Genomic DNA, 24,418 nt, shown 5'->3' with positions numbered 1-24,418 from the left:
CCATGGAATCCAGGGTGCCTTGACACATTGGATACAAAACTGGCTTAGTGGCAGAAGGCAGAGGGTGATGGTCGAAGGTTGTTTTTGTGACTGGAAGCCTGTGGCCAGTGGGGTACCACAGGGATCGGTGCTGGGTCCCTTGCTGTTTGTGGTCTACATTAATGACTTGGATATGAATGTAAAAGGTATGATCAGTAAGTTCGCGGATGATACAAAAATTGGTAGGGTGGTAAATAGCGAGGAGGGTAGTCTCAGTCTGCAGGACGATATAGATGGGTTGGTCAGATGGGCGGAACAGTGGCAAATGGAATTTAACCCGGAAAATTGCGAGGTGATGCACTTTGGGGGGACTAACAAGGCAAGGGAATACACAATGAATGGTAAGACCCTAGGCAAGACGGAGGGTCAGAGGGATCTGGGTGTGCAAGTACACAGATCCACCTGGATAAGGTGGTAAAAAAGGCATATGGGATACTTGCCTTCATTAGCCGAGGCATAGAATATAAGAGCAAGGAGGTTATGATGGAGCTGTATAAAACACTGGTTAGGCCACAGCTGGAATACTGTGTGCAGTTCTGGTCGCCACACTACAGGAAGGATGTGATCGCTTTGGAGAGGGTGCAGAGGAGATTCACCAGGATGTTACCAGGGCTGGAGCGCTTCAGCGATGAAGAGAGACTGGGCAGATTGGGTTTGTTTTCCTTGGAGCAGAGGAGGCTGAGGGGGGACATGATTGAGGTGTACAAAATTATGAGGGGCATAGACTTAGTACAGACTTGGTGAACATAACCTGGCGATTGAAAAAGGTAGACACAGACAGACCCGGCTACCAAGAGAGGACAGGATATGCTCTCACTGCAGTCAGGGAGTGGTGGAGACAGAGATGCACTTCCTCACAGCTTGTAGAAAATATCAGGGCATAAGGGAGAATTTCTACCCAAAATTCACAAAAATATGCCCGGAATTCAGAAATTTGAATGACGACCAAAAACTCCCATACCTACTAGGGTAAGAGAGAAATTGCATAACACTAGCGGTACACTATGTTACAGCTTGCCATAAACAGAGGGACAACCAGTAAATATAAGAAAAGAGTATATATAAATTATATGAAAGTATATATTTATACACTCAGGGATATATCTGTTTATACACTGTATGGATAGATCTGTATTTTTGTGAACAAACATGAACGTTTTCTGATGCTTTGGCAACATAAGATGTAACTTGTCATGCCAATAAAGCGATTTGAATTGAATTGAATTGAAATTGATAGGATGGATACTAAGGAGCTTTTTCCCTTAGTAGAAGGGTCAATAACAAGGGGGCATAGATTCAAGGTAAAGGGCGGGAGGTTTAGAGGGGATTTGAGAAAGAACTTTTTCACCCAGAGGGTGGTTGGAGTCTGGAACTCACTGCCTGAAAGGGTTGTGGAGGCAGGAACCCTCACAACATTTAAGAAGCATTTGGATGAGCACTTGAAATGCCATAGCATACAAGGCTACGGACCAAATGCTGGAATATGGGATTAGATTAGACAGGGCTTGATGGCCGGTGCGGACACGATGGGCCGAAGGGCCTCTATCCATGCTGTATAACTCTATGACTCTATGACTCATCTCGAACACTCCAAGCCCTTCAGCCCGATGGTCCACCTCGCTAACTTGGCGTGGTTTGGAGCCGTCGGGAATCCCACACTTCAGCAATAAAAATAGGGATTAGGCTAAAAACTGCCTGTTAACTACCTGTTAACAGGCAGTTAATTGGCACTAATCCCCTTCCCGCCTCGGGGAGGCGGGTCCCAGTGCGGGGCGGGTACCCGCCTCCTTTGAAACTGGCATGGAGGCAGGTTGGGGGCGGGATGGGTTTGTGCCCCCCCCGATTTCAGGATTTTAACCCCACACACGCCTCCAATCCCACCTCCACGGCCCAATGAAAATCCTGCCCTAGATTTTTGGTGGTCAGTTTATGGTAAAACCAGACCGCACACTCCATAACTGGACAGAAAGCAACTCTGGGCGAGCCTCAGTCAACCCTACTTCGTGATTAGCTGCTAGGTTGTGCGTAAGATGGATCTCAAGGGTATGGGTTGACACTCTCTTCTATCTGCCCTTCTTCTGAGTTTAGAAGAATGAGAGGGGATCTTATTGAAACATATAAGATTCTGAAGGGGCTCGACAGGGTAGATGCAGAGAGGATGGGGGTGAATTTGCCAATGGGGGCGCGTTGGAGGCGGCACTGCTGCTTGTCGGGTTGTTGTCCCGCCTCTATCGACTTCTGACCAACACACGCTATTGTCCCTTGATTGACCTTATTAAGCCCACCCAGCGGGCTTAGCAGGCCAATTAAGGGGAGGTCGGTTACAGAGAATGTCAGTGTATGATGTTTCATCTATCAAAAATTTTATGTCAGATGAATTGTCATCATTTGACAGCTCTGTGAAGCTGTCAAACACTGACATTTTCTGTAGTTTGATGAGTTCTTGTATTCAAGACTCACCAAACCTCTTTCATTAGCAGAAATTAGATGGTTGTTGCATCAGAGAATGCAGCAGCCATCTGTCATCTCTGCCGGTGAGGTGCGAGACTCTCCGCATCCCCAACTCTTGAAGCCTGCAGGAAGAAACAAAGGTAAGTAAACATTTTCTATCACTTTCCACTTACCTCACATACTCACCTCTCCACACTTGCACCCATCACTTACCTTCACAGCGCACCTTTGCACCCATCCGACTCCCGCAGCTCCACTGCTTGCCTCGATGACCCTGGTGGTATTTCCCGACATCGGGAAGCCCGCGCATCAGTTGGAAAAATGGGGATAATCTTCTTAACTGACTGTTAACTGCCTGTTATCCCCTTCCCGCCTCCAGGAGACGGGACCCAGCGCGGGTCAGGTGCCCGCCTCCTGGCAAGATGGCACGTAGGCGGGTTGGGGGCGGGATGGTCACCCGCCCCCAGGTTCTGCCATTTTCCCGGCAGTCCCGCCTCCAAACCCGCCTCCCCAGGGCTGGCAAGATCACGCCCGATGTTTCCCCTCATGGGGGAATCTAGAACTAGGGAGCATAATTTCAGAATAAGGGATCGCCCATTTAAATCAGAAATGAGGAGGAATTTCTTCTCTCAGAGGGTCGTGAATCTTTGGAATTCTCTGCCCCAGAGAGCTGTGGAGGCTGGGTCATTGAATATATTTAAGGTGGAGATAGACAGATTTTTGAACGGTAAGGGAGTCGAGGGTTACGGGGAACGGGCAGGGAAGTGGAGTTGAGGCCAAGATCAGATCAGCCATGATCTTATTGAATGGCGGAGCAGGTTCGAGGGGCCGAATGACCTGCTCCTGCTCCTATGTCTTATGTTCTTATGTTTATGTTCTCTATGTGAAAGAGGCTGATCGCTGCTTGGTTGTTCCTTCCATGATAGTTGACCGAGATCGGGAAGTAACAACGTCTGATATACAAGGGCTGAAGGAGGAGAAAACAGGATTCTGGGTTTTACATAGAGAGGTGTAGATGGCAGTATGCATCATTGTATGTAAATTGGGTTCTGCAATATTGAAGGTATGGAAAAGATGCAGTATAGATTCACCAGAATGCTACCAGCTATCATGAGAGACTTTCAAAAAAGTAGGGCAGCAGTCGCTGGAGAAAAGAAAGATGCGGGGGAATCTAATAGAAGTGTTCAATATTATGAAAGAGAGTAAATAATCAAAGCTTATTCCTGCTGGTCAGTGAATTGGTAACGAGAAGATTGATATTAGAACCATAAGGGACCTGGGTGTCCTTGTATATCAGTCACTGAAAGCAAACATGCAGGTGCAGCAAACAGTTAGGAAGGCAAATGGTATGTTGGCCTTCATTGCAAGAGGATTTGAGTACAGGAGCAAGGGTGTCTTACTACTGTTATACAGGGCCTTGGTGATACCACACCTGGAGTACTGTGTGCAGTTTTGGTCTCCTTACCTAAGAAAGGATATACTTGCCATAGAGGGAGTGCAGCGAAGGTTCACCAAACTGATTCCTGGGATGGCAGGACTGTTGTATGAGGAGAGATTGGGTCAACTAGGCCTGTATTCATTAGAGTTTAGAAGAATGAGAGGGGATCTCATTGAAACGTATAAAATTCTGACAGGGCTAGACAGACTGGATGCAGGGAGGATGTTTCCCCTGGCTAGGGGGGGGTCTAGAACGAGGGGTCACAGTCTCAGGATACGGGGTAGGACATTTAGGACTGAGATGAGGAGAAATTTCTTCACTCAGAGGGTGGTGAACCTGTGGAATTCTCTACCCCAGAAGGCTGTGGAGACCAAGTCACTGAATATATTTAAGAAGGAGACAGATAGATTTCTAGACACAAAAAGCATCAAGGGGTATGGGGAGAGAGCAGGAATATGGTATTGAGATAGAGGATCAACCATGATTATATTGAATGGCGGAGCAGGCTCAAAGGGCCGAATGGCCTACTCCTGCTCCTATTTTTTTTTCTATAAAGTGTGTGTTCATGCACAGGGTTTTAAGGGGATGGAATGCTTTAGCATAAGTGCCTATTGAAGTCAATCACAATACTTAAGAGGGAATTAGATAAACACTCGAGTCTATAAATTACTTTTGGTGAATTTAGCAGACAGTTAGGATATTCTTCTACTATTTTAGTGAAGCAATTTAATGTAGGTAGTAATGCATTTAATAAATAAGATAGCACGTGTGTTGGAATGGCAGACAAAGAAATGTCACAGGAACACGTTAAGTGTCTATAAACTCTAAAAGCATTTGTTTCGCAACCTTGTGACGAACACCTGCCTTTATTTTTGATGATCTTAGCGAGGTTAAATCCAAATCAAAACAGGATTCCGGCAACTGTGTCACTGGGATAAAAACAGAAAATGCTGGAAACACTCAGCGGGTCAGGCTGCATCTATGGAGAGAGAAACAGAGTTAACATTTCAGGTCGATGGCCTTTCGTCAGAACTGGAAAACGTTTGAGGTGTAACAGATTTTAAGCAAGTACAGGGGCAGGTGTGTCCCTGGGACGTCTGCAAATTCATGTTGTTTTGTGGCCAATTTGATATGTAGATGACCAATAGACATGGCTGGTTGCATTGCAGTTAGGCTTGTCAGTTGATTCAATGACAATGTCTGACATGAATCTTGTCATTCATGTGGAAATGACTTATGAGATAATACTGGGCGGCCTGCTGGTGGCGCTGTCCAGGGAGAGTATAAATACTTGGGCATGGGCCCAGCTTGCTCAGGGCATTCTTTAACAGGAACTAGTGAAGGACACAACTAGACTTCCATGTTGTAAAACAGTTGATTAAAGCTTTGTTTAACGCTTAGACCAAATGCCTAGTAGTTTCAATCACATTTACCTACCCAAAACACATCGGAGCCAAAAATCTTGGGGTGGGGGGTTGACATCCTAGCATAATTGCCAGGATGTGCCCACCGGTGATCTCCGTTCCTGACCCCACAGGAGGTCACCTCATTTAAATAGAGTTCACCGATACTACACCAACCACCACAGCACGGGAACAGGAAATAGTGGCAGAGACTCATCCCTCCAAGGGACGCTGACAGTTCCAGGCCCTTAAGAGATAGGAAAGGACTAATCGCACCACTTGTAAAGGGGAGCAATTTATCAACATAGTGAGCTTCTGTCTTTGGGGATCCTGGCCAGGAGCTAGACCTGGTCCTCAGATGGGTCAAATTTCTGACGCTGACGAAGGATGTCTACCTTCTATCTCTTGGTGTTTGGCCAATCAGTGGATCCCAGGCTGGGGAGAAGGATGTTCCCGGCCCGGTAGTCCCCTTCCCCTTGGCCACACACCCTCTGATATGATGGACAGAGTTTCTGCCCCAAACTCCGGGCTGCCGAGACTGGGATCCAGCATATCTGGGTACAGGCCGTAGTAATGTGACTTCCGCCACCGTGTCCCACCAGATGTACGGCAGAAGTGCCCTGGAAGGTCATGTGGAAAACCACTGTTCTTTTTGTCCACGGGGATCCCCAGAAGGGCCACCTTAACTGATTACATCTTAGTGGTAGTTGTTTCAAAAATGTCCTTATTTCCGTTATGGAGCTGGCAAGATGTGAACCACAAAGAAGAAACATGTTCTGGACCATTAATACACAGCATGGTGTGATGTGTATCTGCTCAGATACTGTTTGACAGTCATCGAGGAGACTGCTTCAACATCAATGGAAAACACACCCTTATAATCTACGGACCTGCCAGGGCCTTCAAATTTCCATTCGTTCAATCTCTGTTGCATCAGGAGTAGAAAGCTCCTGAGAAACCATTTGATGTAATGTACCATGTGTGCCTAAGAAGACCCTGGCAGGAGTTTCAAGAACTATAGACACTGCCATTACTTTTAATTAGTCGATCCGGTTGGTACCAATTTGAATTAAAAGCAAAAAAAAACCAAACCTTCAATCTGAAACATAAACAGAAAATGCTTGGAAATGCTTATCAGGGCAGTCAGTATGTGTGGAGAGCACACAGGTTAATATTTCAGGTGCAACCCTTTAATCACCCAAATGACCATTTGCCGTGAGTGAGCCTGCGCAGCGAGCGTAGGGAGGTTAGCGGGAGCACTGGGTTGACTTTTTCTCCTCCATTGCCTAGGGACACTGTGGATCACCTGTAGCAACCTCCACCACTGCCTGTTGAGATCTACAAACCAGGGTTTGACCTGGGGATAGTCCTGCTCTGTGTGGCTAAGCACCATACACGTGCATTTATCCACCTTTGGGAGGCTCGAACCAAAATTTGCTTACTCTGTGCACATGTGCAACCAAATATAACGGAGGAAGTCACCAAGAGAGTGGAAGTTAGCCCTGGAGAAGGAGCATGCGGTGTCCGCCGGTACGCTTGAGGCCTTCCGCGACCAGTGGGCAACGCAGGGACTGGAGCGCATAGCGGACACCCGTAATAACATTATTATTTAATTTGTTAAGTTTCCTTTTTTTTTTATTATTTCTTTTCTATTAGTTGTGTCCCTTTAAAAGGGGGCACTTTAGTTAGATTCTTGGGTTGATGACACTGGGGCAACCCAAGAATCTAACAAAAGTGCCCCCTTTTAAAGGGACACAACTAATAGAAACTAAATCATAAAAAACAAAGGAAAATTAACAAGATTGGTCAAATTAAAATAGAAGAGTGGAATTTAAATACTTTTTGTTAAAGTTCAGTTTAAAGGAAAAATCAGATTGGGGAACAATGCAAGGTAGATTTTCTCATTGGCTGTTGGTAAGTCCCAGTAAATGGGATGCAGGTAGGAGAGATTAGCCAAATTACCTGATTAGTAGCAACTGTTTGAGCCATTATCACATAAAATGTGAAATCTTTGCCAACTCACTCCTCTCTCCAATATTTCTCACTGGTGAATCGTTTTATTGGTGCATAAGTAAGCCAGTCACCAGGTAAAGCTGGCACTTCAGTGGTAAGGCAAGCAAGTATCAAGGAAGAACCAAATGGCTTGATAACAGAATATAGCAGACAGGGGGGACAAAATGGTTTCCAGGCCAATTGAAGTAGAGTGGGGGGGACAAAATGGTTTCCAGGCCAATTGAAGTGGAGTGGGGGGGGGATAAAATGGATTCCAGGCCAATTTAATGGTGTTTTAATACATTGTTACTCAGTCTATTGTCGTATGTCTTGGTGTTTTTAAAGAAAAGACAGTTACAAATCAGTCTTAGAAATGCCTACATAACAGTTGCTGCATGGCCAGTAAATGAGAAATTCAACAACCCCCAAGCATTTCAGAATCTATTATAAAATAAGCAAGCAATACAAAGTTTTGCTTGTCACGGGCAAGTGAAGGGTGTGTGGAAATTGTGCCTGTCAGAAACCTGATTTGACCCCTTTGAGAGCCCAATCTTGATTTTTCACACCCTCTTAAGTTTGAAATGTGAAACGGCATTTATTCTCCATTGAGCTCAAGGCCTAGGGTTACATGATCTTTATTTTAATTTTATCAAAATCAGCTCATCCTGTCTGGGCTGACATGAAGGCATCGTCATTTACACTGAACGAAAACTAAATCTATTTTATAAACTCATTATAAGTGGTACATTTTCATTATCTCAAGCTCACTTTGTCTTGCACTGTGTCGCACCCACGCCCTCATTAGAAGCCTCGTATGGCGATAACACTATCTCCTGTGCTATGACTACCAGAGCTTGGCTCTGGGTATTTATTTTTAATGGTTAAACTTCACTGGTAAGCAATGAGATAGCACGCACCGTTTTCCAACACACAGACTCCTGATCTGTCAAGGACCAGATTTTAATGAGGAATTTTTTTTTAAATTGAGGAAACAAAGTGACAAAGCCAAGGCCCCATAATACAGGACAACACCAATTTTCAAAATCATGAAAGGGGAGATAAAGTAAATCAGGATGTAATAATTAGGTGGTGTCAAACTTGGGTTTCAGATGCTTGAAGAATACAGGAGGAGCTCCACAGTTTTGAGGTCCTCTGGGAGAATGAGTCAGGGCAGAAGACGGCAAAATTGGCCTCAATTTCAATACAATGCTGATGCAGGGAGGAGGAAAAGGGCGGGGTGGAATCTGCTTTTAACCCATTGCTTGTTCCCATGGAAGCGAGAAGTACTTCTACATAGATTAAAAATGGTCGATATATTCCTGTATCTTAAGTATGTAACGCTATTGTTCAGTTTCAGTTACTTCTAGACTCGACTATTCCAATGCTTTCCTGGCCGGCCTCCCAACTTCCACCTTGAGCTCATCCGAAACTCTGCTGCCCGTATCCTAATGCGCACCAAGTCCCGTTTATCCATTACCAACATTCCCGCGAAGCGGAGGTCCTGTACACGGGCCGCTCACCGACCTGTCAATGCAACTGAATATCCGGCGCTGCGTATAACGGGCGGCCGATCCGAGACCGCCTGTTTATCGCCACCGCCCAGGATGAATTTCTAGGCCTATAAGTTTTTTTTAAAAATCCAACACTGACAAAGTCCATTTTTGGCAAACATGCACTTTTCAATAGGGGGTGACTCGGCAGCGTTCAGGATTGGGAACTCTGGCTGCTGTGCCCTCGGTAACTTGGGAAAAGTACAGGCAATTTCAGTGCCCTATCATTGCCCCCAGCTGACTCAACACTAACCAGGAATTGAAGCTCAGACTCCCCTGACCTCTGCGTCACAGACATCGGGGGATCGTTTTACAAGAAATTAGATGAGCATCTGACTGTACTTAAGACTAGAAGAAGAGTTGTATAATGGTGGGAAACTCCACAATGAAGTTATGCTTTTACTGTGTCTCTGAACAGTGCATTGCTTTGCCTCAGAGCTACTGCTGAGAAGTGAAGCACAAAGCGCTCCCAGATCACCACCAGGCTCCTCCTGTGAACTGTATGTTCTTCTGTGTACTGTTTTTGTCATTTCTTTTATATTTCCCTCTGTGCCCAGATGAATGGAACCATACCAGTATGGAAACAATGAAATGCTCAGTTGTTGAGTATATTCAAGACAGAGATCGATAGATTTTTGGATATTCGAGGAATCTGGGGATAGTGCTGGAAGGTGGAGTTGAGGTAAAAGATCAGCCCTGAATTTATTGAATGGCGGAGCAGGCCCGAAGGGCCAAATGGCCGCCTCCTGCTCCTATTTCTATGTTCTTATATTTGCTAAATTGAAACAAAATGCAGTCGCGTCCCCGTTAATACTGGTGTATCTCATTAACTTACAAATGCCACTGCAGCCACAGGTTCTGGTCCATGTAAAAAGAATTGCTAGCCAGGTGATGTCTGTGAAGGAAGCATCTTGCACATTCCCGATTTCCATCGCCCTGCCTTGGCGGCCGTCCCTTCAGCTGCCCAGGCCCTCAGCTCTGGAATTCCCTCCCTAAACCTCTCCGCCTCTCCACCTCTTGCTCGCCTTCTTTAAGACGCTCTTTGAAACCTACCTCTTTGGCCAAGCTTTTGGTCACCTGTCATAATATCTTTACACATGTCTCGGTGTCAAATTTTTGTTTGATAACGCTCCTGTGAAGCGCCTTGGGATGATTTACTACGTTAAAGGGGCTATAGAAATGCAAGTTGTTGTTGTTGATGATGATGCACATATCCTGTCTGCTCTCTTTCGTGAACGCTGCACTGGGCCAGGTTGAAAAGCACTGCAGTCTATTCATGGGCCATCAAGATCCCTCTTTTTATCTGCTTCTTTTCCTCTACCCCCATTTTGCCCTTCTCCTCTCTCTCACCTGTCTCTCACTTGCCACTTTTCCTGCTGCATCTCTCCATATAGCCTCGCTCTTCCTATCTCTCCCACTTTACCCTCTTACTTTCTGCCTTCTCTGATTCTCCTTTTTTCCTCCTACACCTTCTCTCCTCTTTTTCCATCTTGTTCCCAACTCTACAAACTGTGAACTGCCCTTGACCTTATTCTGTTTTCTATTACAGAGTACAGGAAAGAAATTCCTGGGAATCTGGGAATTCGGGGAGCTGAGATCATTGAAATAGCAAGCAGGAACTATTTAATCACTGTGTGATTGATATCAATGCTGCAACTGACCATATCCCACCTGACCCAGAACTCAAATCTTTCACTTCCTATCTATGCTTTTCCATTTAAACAGTGGAAGATATTCCAGATTTAAAAGCTGCTCAAAGCTACACTGGCTTGCCTAAATGATGCACTTTCACAATATCACATTCATCCGAAGTAAAACAAAAAGGTTGAGGGGAAACAGTAGGTCCATCAGCATCCAGCAGGAGATAGATGGGTTAGTATGTTGGGTGCAGACCCTCAGTCAGCCATGGCTTAGTTGGTAGCGCTCTCGCTTCTGAGTCAGTAAGTTGTGGGTTCAGAATCCTACTCCAGAGACTCGCATGCAAAATCTAGGCTGACACTCCAGTGGAGTACTGAGGGAGCGCTGCACTGTCTTTTGGATGAGACGATGGCCCTGAAATTAGGATCGGGTGCTTGCCGCGCGTGCAAGCCCCCAATCTGCACTCACCCTGCGCGCCAACATCTGAAGCCCGGGCCTGCTTGCATTTCCTGTCACTGGCCCGGTTCAGATGTTGGCGCGATGTGCTTACCTGATCCAGCGGCGTAGTTAGTGCTATGTGCCGGCTGGGATCAGGTGATCACTGTGCAGCCAATCAGGGGAGGGGAAACTCATTCATGAGTTTGACAGTAAGAGCTGTCAAACTCATGAAAACTCCTGGCCCCAAAACACAACGTAAACCTGAAAGAAAATTACAAAAAAACATTGCACTACTTAAATGAACAATAAAGAACTCTGAAAAACTATTTTAAACAATAATTTTAAAATTTGAAAAAGAAAAATGTTTTTTTAAATCGGGTCTAAAACTAAACTTACCTTACTGTAAATTCTTTAAAAATAACAAACCTATGGAAAAAAAAATTCTCAACTGTACTAAAAGCCCACTTACCTGAAAAACGAAGTACTTACGTGTGGTTTTTCTATGCGTAAAAACCAGAGGCCTTTACACACGCGCAACTCTGGAAAAAAAAAGGAATTTCACTGCACACGCGCTGCCTGTGCAGTCGCGTGCATTCTGCCTCTTAACCCCTTGGGTCAGAGGACAGGAAATGCCGGTTTTCAGCGCATGCGCTGTGCATGCTGAAAACCGGCAATTCCTCCGGGCACACGCGTGAGTACCCCGCCCTTACTCACGCGTTGTGCCCGGAATTACTGGGCCGATAAATCGAAGCCCTGTCTGCACTCTCAGGTGAATTAAAAGATCCCCTGGCACTATTTTGAAGAAGAGCAGTGGAGTTCACCCTAATATTTACCCCTCAATCAACATCACTAAAACAGATAGTACGATAGCAAAATACTGCGGATGCTGGAAATCCGAAATAACAACAGAAAATGCTGGAAAAACTCAGCAGGTCAGGCAACATCGGTGGAGAGAGAAACTGAGTCCTGATGAAGGGTTTTGACCTGAAATGTTGACTCTGTTTCTCTCTCCACAGATGATGCCTGGGCTGCTGAGTTTTTCCAGCATTTTCTGTTGTTATTTCACAAAAACAGATTATCTGGTCATTATCACATTGCTGTTTGTGGAAGCTTGCTGTGCGCAAATTGACTGCTGCGTTCCCCTACATTACAACAGTGACGACACTTCAAAAAGTACTTCATTGGCGGTAAAGCGCTTTGGGACATCCCGAGATCGTGAAAGGCGCTATAGAAATGCAAGTTCGCTCTTTCTATCTTCTCTTCAGTATGATTGCACCAGCAGGGTGCCAACCCAGGGAGGTGTAGCTAGCAGTGTAAAGTTTCCCCTGGGCCCCCGCAATTATCACTCCACTACGGAGTTAACACTCTTGGAAGTTGAGCAAAGACTACGACCTTGTGGACATCATTGTGCGTGCTGTTTCCTGTCTTCTGGACAAAAGTGGTGACAAATGAGCAATGTTCCCAATCGCCCCCTGCTGTTGCCCAGGCAATGCTGAAATAAGTTCCTGTGCAATTGCTTAAACGCTAATGTTTTTTCTCTCTCTCTTTATAGTTGCTGGATAGCCCGCTGTGAATTTCCAGCATCTTCTGCTTTTAATTCAGATTGCCAGCATTCACAATTGCCATTCTTATCTCAAAGAAAACATCTGATCTGTACATATGGTATTTTTTTAAAGATGTTCAATGGCATTCCATGGCAATAATGAAACTGTATATATCAGAGATAAAAACAGAAAATGCTGGAACTACTCAGCCGGTCAGGCAGCATCTGTGGAGAGAGAAACAGTGTTAATGGCCCAGTAATTCGGGTCCCAACGCGTGAGTACGGACGGGGTACTCACGCGTGGGCCCTTTGGAAGTGCCGGATTTCAGCATGCACAGCGCATGCGCGGAAAACCGGCATTTCCTCTCCTCTGAACCAAGGGGTTAAGAGGCAGTTCCCGTGCGACGTTTCAGGCAGCGCGTACGTGTTGAACTTTGGTTTTTTTGACAGGTTTGTCCGTGCGTGAAGGCCTCCACTTTTACGAATGAAAAAAGCAGACGTAAGGACTTAGTTTTAAAAGGTAAGTGGTCTAATAATTAAAGTTAGAACATTTTTTCCACAGGTTTATTATTTTTAAAGAATTTACAGTAAGTGTATTTTTGGACCCGATTTCTTGGGAAAAAATTTTTGCCAGAAATTTGAATAATTGTTTAAAATAGTTTTTTTACAGTTATTAATAGTTCATTTAATTAGTGGGATGTTTTTTTAACTTTTATTTGAAGTTTAAGTACTGTTTTGGGCACCCGTAGTTTTCATGAGTTTGACAGGTCTTATGTCTAACTCATGAATGGACTTTTGCAAACTCCAATTGGCTGCCCAGTGCTCACGTGATCCCAGCCGGCTCATCGCACTAAGTACGCCGCTGGATCACGCACGCACAGCGCGCGGGGAGCTGAACCGGGCCACAGACCGGAAATCCACGCCGGCCCAGTCTTCAAATGTCAGCGCGATATGTAAGTGTAGGTTGGGGGCTTGCACCCGCGGGAAGCCCCCGACCCGAATTTCTGATCCAATGTTTCAGGTCAATGTACCTTCATCAGAACTGGATATATCAGTGGGTAAATTCACTGATCCTGCACTCCCACCAGTGTTGCAGTACTATCTCTGACTCCCAAAACAAGCGCTCTACTCAGAGCACCGACATGGCAGAAGAGCCCCAGGTGGGCAGAGGAAACGCTTCAAGGACACCCTCAAAGCCTCCTTGAAAAACATAGAAACATAGAAGATAGGAGCAGGAGTAGACCATTCGACCCCTCAAGCCTGCTCTGCCATTCAATGAGATCATGGCTGATCATCCAAATTCAGTACCCTGTCCCTGCCTTCTCTCCATATCCCTTGATCCCTTTAGCCTTAAGAAATATATCCAACTCCTTCTTGAATATATTTAATGAATTGGCCTCTACTTCCTTCTTTGGTAGAGAATTCCACAGGTTCACCACTCTCTGGGTGAAGAAATTCCTCCTCATCTCTGTCCTAAATGGCTTACCCCTTATCCTTAGATTGTGACCCCTGGTTCTGGACTCCCCGACCTGTCCAGTTCTGTTAGAATTTTATAAGTTTCGATGAGATCCCCTCTCATTCTTCTAAACTCCAGCGAGTACAAGCCCAATCGACCCAATCTCTCCTCATACGTCATTCCTGCCATCCCAGGTATCAGCCAGGTGAATCTTCGCTGTACTCCTTCCATGGCAAGAACATCCTTCCTCAGATAAGGCGACCAAAACTGCACACAATACTCCAGATGTGGTCTCAACAAGGCACTGTACAACTGCAGCAAGACATCCTTCTTCCTGTACTCAAACCCTCTCACTACGAAGGCCAACATACCATTTGACTTTTTAACCGCCTGCTGCACCTGCATGCTTACTTTCAGCGACTGGTGCACAAGGACGCCCAGGTCTTGTTGCACTTCCCCTTCTCCCAATCTATTGCCATTCAGATAATAATCTGCCTTCCTGTTTTTGACACCAAAGTGGATAACCTCGCATTTATCCATGTTATATTGCATCTGCCATGCTTCTGTCCAATCACCCAACCTGTCCAAATCATACTTACCTCTTTGAACATGCCTTTCTGCATCTCCCCATCTTGTCTCCTGTATCGTGCTCACCTTGTAACATTTTGTTACGTGAAATACACTATATAAATAGAAGCTGTTGTGCAAAAAGTGCAACATCCCCTCCGACACCTGGGAATCCCTGACCCAAGACCACTCAAAGTGGAGGAGAAGCATCCGGGAAGGCGTTGAACACCTCGAGTCTCTTCGCCGGGAGCAAGCAGAAGCCAAGCGCAAACAGCGGAAGGAGCGCATGTCAACCCAAGCACCCCACCCACCCGCCCCTTCAACCACCATCCGCCCCACCTGTGACTGAGACTGTAGGTCCCACATTGGACTCACCAGTCACCTGAGAACTCATTTTTAGCATGGAAGCAAGTCATCCTCGGTTCCGAGGGACTGCCTAAGAAGAAGAGACTATCTCCGACCTGTGTTCCCTTCGAATGTGACTTCTCCAGGTCTTCTCCAGGACACTGAAAGTTTCCTGGGCTGCCCTTTTCTAAAACCATTTGCTGCAGTAACTCACACAGCTTCTCATTCATTGTCCTCTACCTATTAATAGAAACTAGAGAGAGGAACAACAGCTTCTATTTATATAGTGTCTTTCACGTAACAAAATGTTCCACGGTGAGCACGATACAGGAGACAAGATGGGGAGATGCAGAAAGGCATGTTCAAAGAGGTAAGTTTTCACCATTGGACCATAGAAGTTTACAGCACTGAAGGAGGCCACTTGGCTCATCTCATCTGTGCTAGAGCAGTCCATAACTAACGCTACTCCCTTGTTCTCTTCCATAGCCCTATGTTGTCCTTTGCTTTTGAAGAGGGGAGAAGGACAAGGTGAAGAGAATTATAGTGTGAAGAGAAAGGATGGCTGAAGGCATTGAAAGAATGGTTGGCATAATGAAGAAAAAGGTGCCTATTTAAGCTTTATTCTGTTTTTTTCTCCCCCCACTTCCTCTCATCTCCTCTCCTGAAAGTGCTGACCCATGTTGAGCTATAGTTCCACTTCCACCCAAGTTGCCTTATAAACCTTCTGGCAGGCATCACTGGCTGGTGCTCATGAGGGGTGCCAATGCCAATTGTAGCACGCCAACTGCTGCCCTCACTGAAATCCAGGAACTGAATCTGGAACCACCTTGGTCTTTTTGGTTTCAGTTCCCTTCATACAGATATCATTCTCCGTACACACTGAGGTCCGGTAGCATAGTGGATTTGTTACTGGACTAATGATCCAGAGACATGATGTTCATCATTTTTAAATTCCTCACATGCTGTGGTAGGATTAAGTTAATTAAATAAAATCTGGAATTAAAAAGCTAGCATCAGTAATGGTGACTATGGAACTACCAGATTGTTGTAGAAACCCACCTGGTTCACTAATATCCTTTAGGGAACGAAATCTGCCGTCCTTAGCTGGTCTGGTCTATATGTGACTCCAGACCCACAGCAATGTGTTTGACTCTTAACTGCCCTCTGAAATGGTGGCTCACCACCACCTTCTAAAGGGCAATCAGGGATGGGCAGGCACATCCCATGAATAAAAAAAACACAAAAAAACAGGATAAATGCACATATTGCCTGAGGATCCACTCGTGATCACCATTTTTTAACCCCTGCCGAAAAGTGCATATGGAGAGGATAGGTTGTGACTCGGCTGTGATTCCCTTTCACAGTCAAATAGCTTGCTAACAGAACCAGGCAGTTAAAATCTATCCAGGGGTCCTACCCGCCAACACCCAGCACTGATCTCACCACCTTCGATATTAATCCATTCTTCTGAGCAGGTGGTGAGAACGCCCACCTGAAGTGGACGGAGTCTTTATTTAAACACGCAGCACAAATTCAACTGGGACCTGAAAGAGGCCCAATACAGGAACGTTTCGTTTACTTTCCTTGCGTGGCAGGAATGCATCTATGAGCCCCACAGGGAAAGTTTAGGTCTTCCTGGGCTTTCCCCACCCCACCCCCCCCGCAAGATTGTCCTAAAACCCCCTTCCCCGCTACTTACCACGTTGCCGGCGACGGTTCTTTTGGTGCCGGCTGGCTGGCAGCCTGAAATTCTGCGCCCGCCTGTCTCGGGCGAGCAGCCGACCAGTGCCATGCCGACGAGGCCTGCGGAATTAAAATGCCAGGACCTCGCGCTGTCAAGGTCCGGGGAGTCTGGCGCTCAACTCTTTCCCGTCCGTTTCCCATTGCCAGTTAAAATCGGGGCTTCAGTGTCCCAGGTCAGAGTGAAGACCTGCCACTCGGCTGCCAAAGTCCTAAGGAACCAAGCCTGAATCAGGTGACCAAGTTGCTTAACCAGCCCTTTGGCTTGTCCCAGCTATTTGCAGTACATTATGCATCCTAGACTTTATTCAGCGCCCATTTAAAAGAAAACAAATAGGAATGGGATAATAAACGTTACTAATATCTGCTTTCAAAGTGACAGATTAGCATGACCAGTTAATCAAAGCGATTAGCATATTTATTTGTGTAATTTGATCACGACAGCAATTCCTTTTATAATAAGATTTACAAGTGCAAGTGATTAAGTAATTAGCCTACATCTTCACAGATTAGAATTCCTCCAAGTTCCGCTCATTCTGGTTATCGATGATTACAGTGCTTAGTTAGAGTAACTGTTTTTCTCAATGAGGTTCATCTGGTCTTGGTCAAAATTAAAGTGTTTATAAATGACCTCGCCGACACTGGAGAGAAAATAGAACCCCTTTTATGCACATTTGCACCGGGTTCCCAGTCCGCAGCTACTTCTTTATTCACAAGGAGCATACACCAGGGAAATAAGTACAGCGTATTAAATTCAATTGAAAAATTATGTACACTTGATAAAATAAAGCATACTTTTCTGTGCTCGCATATCTAAAAACAGCCATCAAGGATCCCTTTGTTGCTCCAAAAAGCAATTGCCTGAGGGGTGAAAACTATTTCTCAAAAGTTCTATACTTACCCTCATATTTACAAAGTAATTTGATGGTTAGTGTTAATTTCCTAAATGCGGACATTAAAGGCTGTGCGGGAGAAAATTTTGAAAGAGAAAATCATAAAAACAGCACAGAATCAGCAAAATTGCTACCATGTGTGCTGCCCTGCCAACCAGATTGCAGTATAACTGCGTTTGACCTATTGAACCTTTGCCAAATCAATTTTAAAGCCAATGTTCTCTAATGAAGGCCTAATTTTTATTGCCACTCCATTGACTTCAAAGTAGTTCAAGTTGCCAAACATAATTTCGCTAGAGGTATTTTCAGGTGCAGTGCAAATGGCTCATAAATAATTTCCCCGTTAGGCTATTTTCCCATTAAGCATCCCCCTCCTCAAGCATTCTTTGCCTGTTATATCATCATTAAAGATTGCTGGGATTTTCAGACTAATCATAGAGTTAGTGCTGTTTTGTTTTGAAAATGACAATGTAATTGGTTTTGATCTTTTCAATAAAAAATGCCATTATTAAATAGCAGAAAGCACATATACCAAAAGGCCTTTTGTACGCCAAGGGTCTCTGCCTTTACACAGCACGTGGGCATTTGTAAACCTGCCCGTTGTGTTTCTGTGCTGTTCAATGTTGCACGGAGTAACCTGAGATTTCCGTGAAGGCTGATTCTCGGCACAGTAGGTGATGGTTTGGGGAATCATTGTTGTCACCTTCCCCTCGTTTTCAGTACATTTGAATCAAAGGAGCTCGTGGATTAATAACTCTTGCCAGCAGGAAAGAACAGTATGTTCCATCTGGATGTGGATGAACCAACCTCGCATCAAAAATTTGGTTTGAAGTTTCCTCGATGGCCTGGTGGGCAAAGTACAATCATCTACACAGACTAGTAAAACCCAGGTTCAGTTCCTGGTCAAGAAAGAGAGCAATTGCATTGATATAGCGCCTTTCACGACTTCATGATGTCCCAAAGCATTTTTACAGCCAATGAAGTACTTTTTGAAGTGTAGTCACTGTAGGAAGCGCGGCAGCCAATTTGCGCACAGCAAGCTCCCACAAACAGCAATGGTATAATGACCAGATAATCTGTTTTAGTGATGTTGGTTGAGGGATAAATATTGGCCCCAGGACACCGAGGAGAACTCCTCTGCTCTTCCTCGAAATAGCGCTGTGGGATCTTTTACCACCACCTAAGAGGGTTACTGTCTCATCCGAAAGACAGCAGCACCTCTGACAGCGCGGCACTCCCTTAGTATTGCACTAGAGTGGTCAGTCTAGATTTTGTGCTCAAGTCTCTGGAGTGGGACTTGAACCCACAACTTCCTGACTCGGAGGCAAGAGTGTGACCATAATTGACCTCAATAGTAAGGGTGCTATAATTAACTCTGAGTTCTGACGAAGGGTCATCGACCTGAAACATTGCTGATGCCGAGAAACTCCAGTATGATTTGGACAGGTTGGGTGATTGGGCAGAAGCATGGCAGATGTGATATAACGTGGATAAATGCAAGGTTATCCACTTTGGTGGCACAAACAGGAAGGCAGATTATTATCTGAACGGCAATAGATTGGGAGAAGGGGAAGTGCAACGAGACCTGGGTGTCCTTGTGCACCAGTCGCTGAAGGTAAGCATGCAGGTGCAGCAGGCGGTTAAGAAGGCAAATGGTATGTTGGCCTTCGTAGCGAGAGAGTTTGAGAGAGGAACAAGGATGTCTTGCTGCAGTTGTACAGGGCCTTGGTGAGGCCACATCTTGAGTATTGTGTGCAGTTTTGGTCGCCTTATCTGAGGAAGGATGTTCTTGCCATGGAAGGAGTTCAGCGAAGATTCACCAGGCTGATACCTGGGATGGCAGGAATGACATATGAGGAGAGATTGGGTCGATTGGGCTTATCCTCGCTGGAGTTTAGAAGAATGAGAGTGGATCTCATCGAAACTTATAAAATTCTAACAGGACTAGACAGACTAGATGCTGGAAGGATGTTCCCGATGGTCAGGGAGTCCAGAACCAGGGGTCACAGTCTAAGGATAAGGAGTAAGCCATTTAGGACAGAGATGAGGAGGAATTTCTTCACCCAGAGAGTGATGAACCTGTGGAATTCTCTGCCAATGAAGGCAGTAGAGGCCAATTCATTAAATATATTCAAGAAGGAGTTGGATATATTTCTTAAGGCTAAAGGGATCAAGGGATATGGAGAGAAGGCAGGGACAGGGTACTGAGTTTGGGTGATCAGCCATGATCTCATTGAATGGCGGAGCAGGCTCAAGGGGCCGAATGGCCTACTCCTGCTCCTATCTTCTATGTTTCTTTGTTTCTATGTTTCTGTTTCTCTCTCCACAGATGCTGCCTGACCTGTTGCGTATTTCCAGCATTTTCTGTTTTTATTTGCTATAATTAACCTCAGCTCTAAGATAAGGAAAGGAAAACTTTGATCACTAACTAATGACCTCCTCTGCACCCTTTTCCTTAAACCATTGCCTTCAGCCACCTAGGCCTGACACTCGTGAATCCTCTCCTTAAACCCTCTGCTCCTCATTTAAGACCCCCCTTAAAACTCCTCTCTTTGACCTCACTCTTCTTACCCTTCTTTATATCTCCTTCTTGGGCTTAGTGTCTATTTTATTTTCTTCTTACATCTCTTTGAAGTGTTTTAAAGGTGCTATATAAATGCAAACTGTTGTAGTAGTGATGGTAGATTTTGGACATCAGATGATTATAGGATCACCTTTGGTTGTGAATCCTTGAATGACCATTAGCTAGCCAAGACTCACTGCCCAGATATGATGAGTGACCACTTTTACAAGGTATCGGAGGGCTGTCAGGGCCTGTGGATTCAGCACCTTTAGGGGAGGAGGGAAGCGGTACGAGGGAAAATATCTGGTTTTGTTTCCTCCCTCACACACTCACTTGCACAAACTTGAAGAAAATCTGAAACCGCCAACAACATACGCAAAGAAAAAAAAAGAGTTCTCTTCCAGCTCCCAAGCTTCTCCAGATCCCAGACTTCTCCAGACCCCGAACCTTTCTTATGCAAAGAAATAACATTTCTGATTTTAGAAGGAGGTTTGACCAGATCCAAAATGCAAAAGCTTCCCAAGTAGGTCCAACATTTTAAACCTTTCACACTAATTGAATTGGCTCATGTTTGTGCAAATTCTCTTCCACCTACCGTCACCTCGCACCCCCCCCGCCCAAACTCCCAGCTGGTCCAACTGTTAAACTATTCTTTTGACCAAGTGTTTGCACCAATCGGATTTGAATTGGCTCGTGTTCGTGCAAACGTCCTCTTCCCACCCCAAATCTTTTCCATATTATTCACATGCTTTTTTTTTCCCCTCGGCGATTTTAATGCATTCTGCGAGCTCTGCGTGGTTTGAAAAAAAATTGTGCCAGGACATTTTTTTTTCCTTGCAGATGTTCAAAAAAAAAATTTATTACGAAAGAAGGGGTCTCGTAATGAGTAATTAAATACAGGAAGCACTGCCCAAATGAATCAGATTTTACAGGGCCTGTAGCGAGGTCACGAACTATGAAGTACCAGTTGCCAGTCATAGACTCTTCAAGAAAGCCAGACAACATGCTTTAACATCAGTTAGGAATTGTTTCGCTTCCTTCCCTTCCCCCTTAAACTTCGGTTGGGGGGGGGTGAAGAATAACACGTGTCAATCTTACTATATATTTTAACTGTAGGAGTCTATTCATGCAAGCCCATGCACCACACGGAATTTTAATAATTGTCTGTCGTCCTGTGTGTGTTGGTTTTGTTAGAGTCCAATAAACCTGCTTTGTTTATGGAAAGTCAACTTGTCTGTTACTGAGGCTAATAAAACGAATCGAAGAGTTGGAGCGGGGCAGGGGGGGGAAGCGAGTGCATTGAGGAGTATCAGGTTCCAGTAGTGCAAAGGGACCTGTTTTTTTTTACTCCTGTTTTATTGTCGGCTTTGATTGTTATTGTTGTACTCCGACATAACTATCTAGGTCTGCATCTCTTAAATAATTTTGCAGACGTCGACGGCTGCATCTGTTGGCCAGCTCGGGTTTTAATAGGCCAGTTAAAACTGCGCATTTAGCAGCGAAGTGAAATTCGGGATCTGAAGACAGCCAACTCAAATTGCGGAAAGCAGCATAGGACCACCTCAAGGGGGTGGTCTCACACTGTTTCAGCTTCGCGTCGCCTGCTTTCGAACTTCGACTGGTGTGAAGCAAAATTCCCAGTTGGTCCAACTTTGAAACTTTGTATTGACCAACTTGGGGACTGTCAGGTAGCGATATAGAACAGGCACCATTGCTCAGGCATGTCACCTCTGCCTCACCGTGAGCACTTGGTACATAGGAACAGGAGCAGGCCAGTCAGCCCCTCGAGCCTGTTCCGCCATTCAATTAGATCATGACTCCATCTACCCGTCTTGGTTCCGTAACCCTTAATAGCCTTGCCTAACAAAAATCTGTCAATCGCAGTTTTGACATTTTCAAGTTTGATAAGTTCAGGCCAGTTTGTGTAGGTGAGTGTGTGAGGGAGGAAACAAAACTTGAAGAAAATCTGAAACCGCCAACAACAACATATGCCGATTTTTGGGGGGGAGGGAGTTCCAGATTTCCACTACCCTTTGTGTGAAGAAGTGCTTCCTGACATCAACTCTCAACAGTCTAGCTCTAATTATACCCCAGTGTTCTGGACTCGACTACCAAAGGAAATAGTCTCTCTCCACCTACCCTATCAATTCCTTTAATCATCTTAAACACCTCAATTAAATCACCCCTCAATCTTCTATAGTCAAGGGAATCCATGCCTAGTCTCTGCAACCTGACCTCGTTAAACCTTTTTAACCCCATTACTGGGAACAGGTACTGTTCTCAAACTTGTAGTTGTGTCCCATTACTACACCTGGTTGTGGATTAAAGGTACAAAAATGGCAGTTAGATTATTAACACATTGGAGTAGATTTTGTCTTTGTGTGAGAGTGTAAAACGGATGATAGTGAGTCAACCACCGTCTGCCCCACCTGTGACAAAGGTTGTAGGTCCCGCATTGGACTCATCAGTCATCTGAGAACTCATTTTTAGTGTGGAAGCAAGTCATCCTTGGTTCCGAGGGATTGCCTAAGAAGAAGAAGATAGTGAGTCGGCAGCCCGTTTTACATCTCTCTCGATTTTTATTTCGATTGAAGTCAAAATTGGGAGAGTTGTAAAACTGGCTGCCGACTCGCTATCGTTCCTTTTACACTATTGCACCTATTATGTTCTGACATGTTTTCTAATGATAATGTTTTAGTGATGTAAAATTTGTATGCTGTAATTTTTGTCAACTTTCAATCAGACTTAAGCTAGTGATTCTCTACAGCGTATGACATTACAACAGTAACTACACTTCAAAGGTACATTATTGGCTGTAAAGCACTTTGGGACATCTTAAGGTCATGAAAGTGTCTATATAAATGCAAATCTTTCTTTCTTTTACAAAGACCTAAGTTTATGCCACAGATCATTTCACTGTTAGGTAAAGGACATAAGAAATAGGAGCAGGATTGGCCATTTGGCCCTTCGAGTCTGCTCCTCCATTCAATAAGATCATGGCTGATCTTCTACCTCAACGCCACCTTCCTGCACTATCCCCAGATCCCATAATTCCCTTACTTCCCAAAAATCTATCGATTTCTGTCTTGAATATAATCAATGACTGACATCCACAGCCCTCTGGGGTAGAGAATTCCAAAGATTCACAACCCACTGAGTGAAGAAATTTCTCCTCATCTCAGTCCTAAATGGCCGACCCCTTATTCTGAGACTGTGACCCTGTGTTCTAGATTCCCCAGCCAGGGGAAACATTTTCTTAGCATTAACCCTGTCAAGCTCCTTAAGAATGTTATGCGTTTCAATTAGATCACCTCTCATTCTTCCAAACTCTAGGGAATATAGGCCTAGTCAACTCAATCTACTCAATCTCTCCTCATAGGACATCAGTGGAATTGGCTAATAGAAGGAAAGAGACACGTGTCAAAGTACTATTAACAATTACCGAAATCTTTTAAATGTTACATTAACAAGCATTAGAACAGTATAAAATAAGAAATGGCCATTTGGACCATCAAACGAATTCCTTCTATTGACAATGTACATTTAATTTATCATGAATTCCACCCTAAGGCACTTAATCCCCAAAAGAAAGGCTCTGCAAAATAACAACAACTTGCACTTATATAGCGCCTTTAACATACTAAAATGTCACAAAGTGCTTCACAGGAGCGTAGTCAGACAGAATTTGGCACCAAGCCATGTGGAGCTATCAGGACAGGTGACCAAAAGCTTGGTCAAAGAGGTAGGTTTTAAGAAGGAACTTAAAGGAGGAGAGAGATGCGGAGTCGTTTATGGAGGGAATTCCAGATCTTAGGGCCTAGGCGGTTAAAGACACGGCCACCGATGGAGGGGCGAAGAAAATCGGGGAGGCACAAGACAGATTTGGAGGAATGCAGAAATCTCGGAGGGTTGCAGGGCTGGAGGAGGTTACAGAGATAGGGAGGGGCGAGGCCATGGAGGGAAATGAAAACAAGGATGAGCATTTTAAATTTGAGGCGTTGCCGGACCGGAAGCCAATGTAGTTCGGCGAGGTAAGGGGCGATGGGTGAATGGGACTTGTCGCGAGTTACGATATGGGCAGCACTGTTGTGAACAGTCGGCCAACATTCCTGTGGCCCAAAACCGGCGAGCTGCCTTGGGGGGCCCGTTTGGCAGCCCCAGCTTGCCGGTTGAGGATTCAAATTCCGCCCGGGGCCTCAAGATCGCGGCGGCCGGCTTGCCATCGGAACAGGCAGCAGGTTGGCTGTCCAAAAGTTGAACTCTACCCGTGGAAGTGACAATAAGGAAAGGTACTGAAGTGCACGATGTTATTAAATTTGTCCGAGTTCGGATGTGCAGCTGGTCAGAACTCAAAGAACAGCC

At 45.1% G+C, this 24,418-nt stretch overlaps 1 long non-coding RNA gene across 1 annotated transcript in view; it reads left to right on the top strand.

Moving 5' to 3' along the window:
- Positions 1-12,887: 12,887 nt before the first annotated feature.
- The window catches only part of LOC147112084 (uncharacterized), a 155,914-nt gene continuing 144,383 nt past the window's right edge, over positions 12,888-24,418 (top strand). The window contains exons 1-2 of the long non-coding RNA XR_015079862.1: positions 12,888-13,012; positions 15,347-15,463. This is a non-coding gene — a long non-coding RNA (uncharacterized LOC147112084). The remainder of the gene's footprint in view (positions 13,013-15,346; positions 15,464-24,418) is intronic.

Source organism: Somniosus microcephalus, chromosome 10 (assembly GCF_052327205.1).
Source record: "Somniosus microcephalus isolate GS21.2 chromosome 10, FLI_Smic_1.0, whole genome shotgun sequence".
Lineage (NCBI taxonomy): Eukaryota > Metazoa > Chordata > Chondrichthyes > Squaliformes > Somniosidae > Somniosus > Somniosus microcephalus.
The sequence above is the reverse complement of the archived record's forward strand: the minus strand, read 5'-3'. Positions and strand labels throughout refer to the sequence as shown.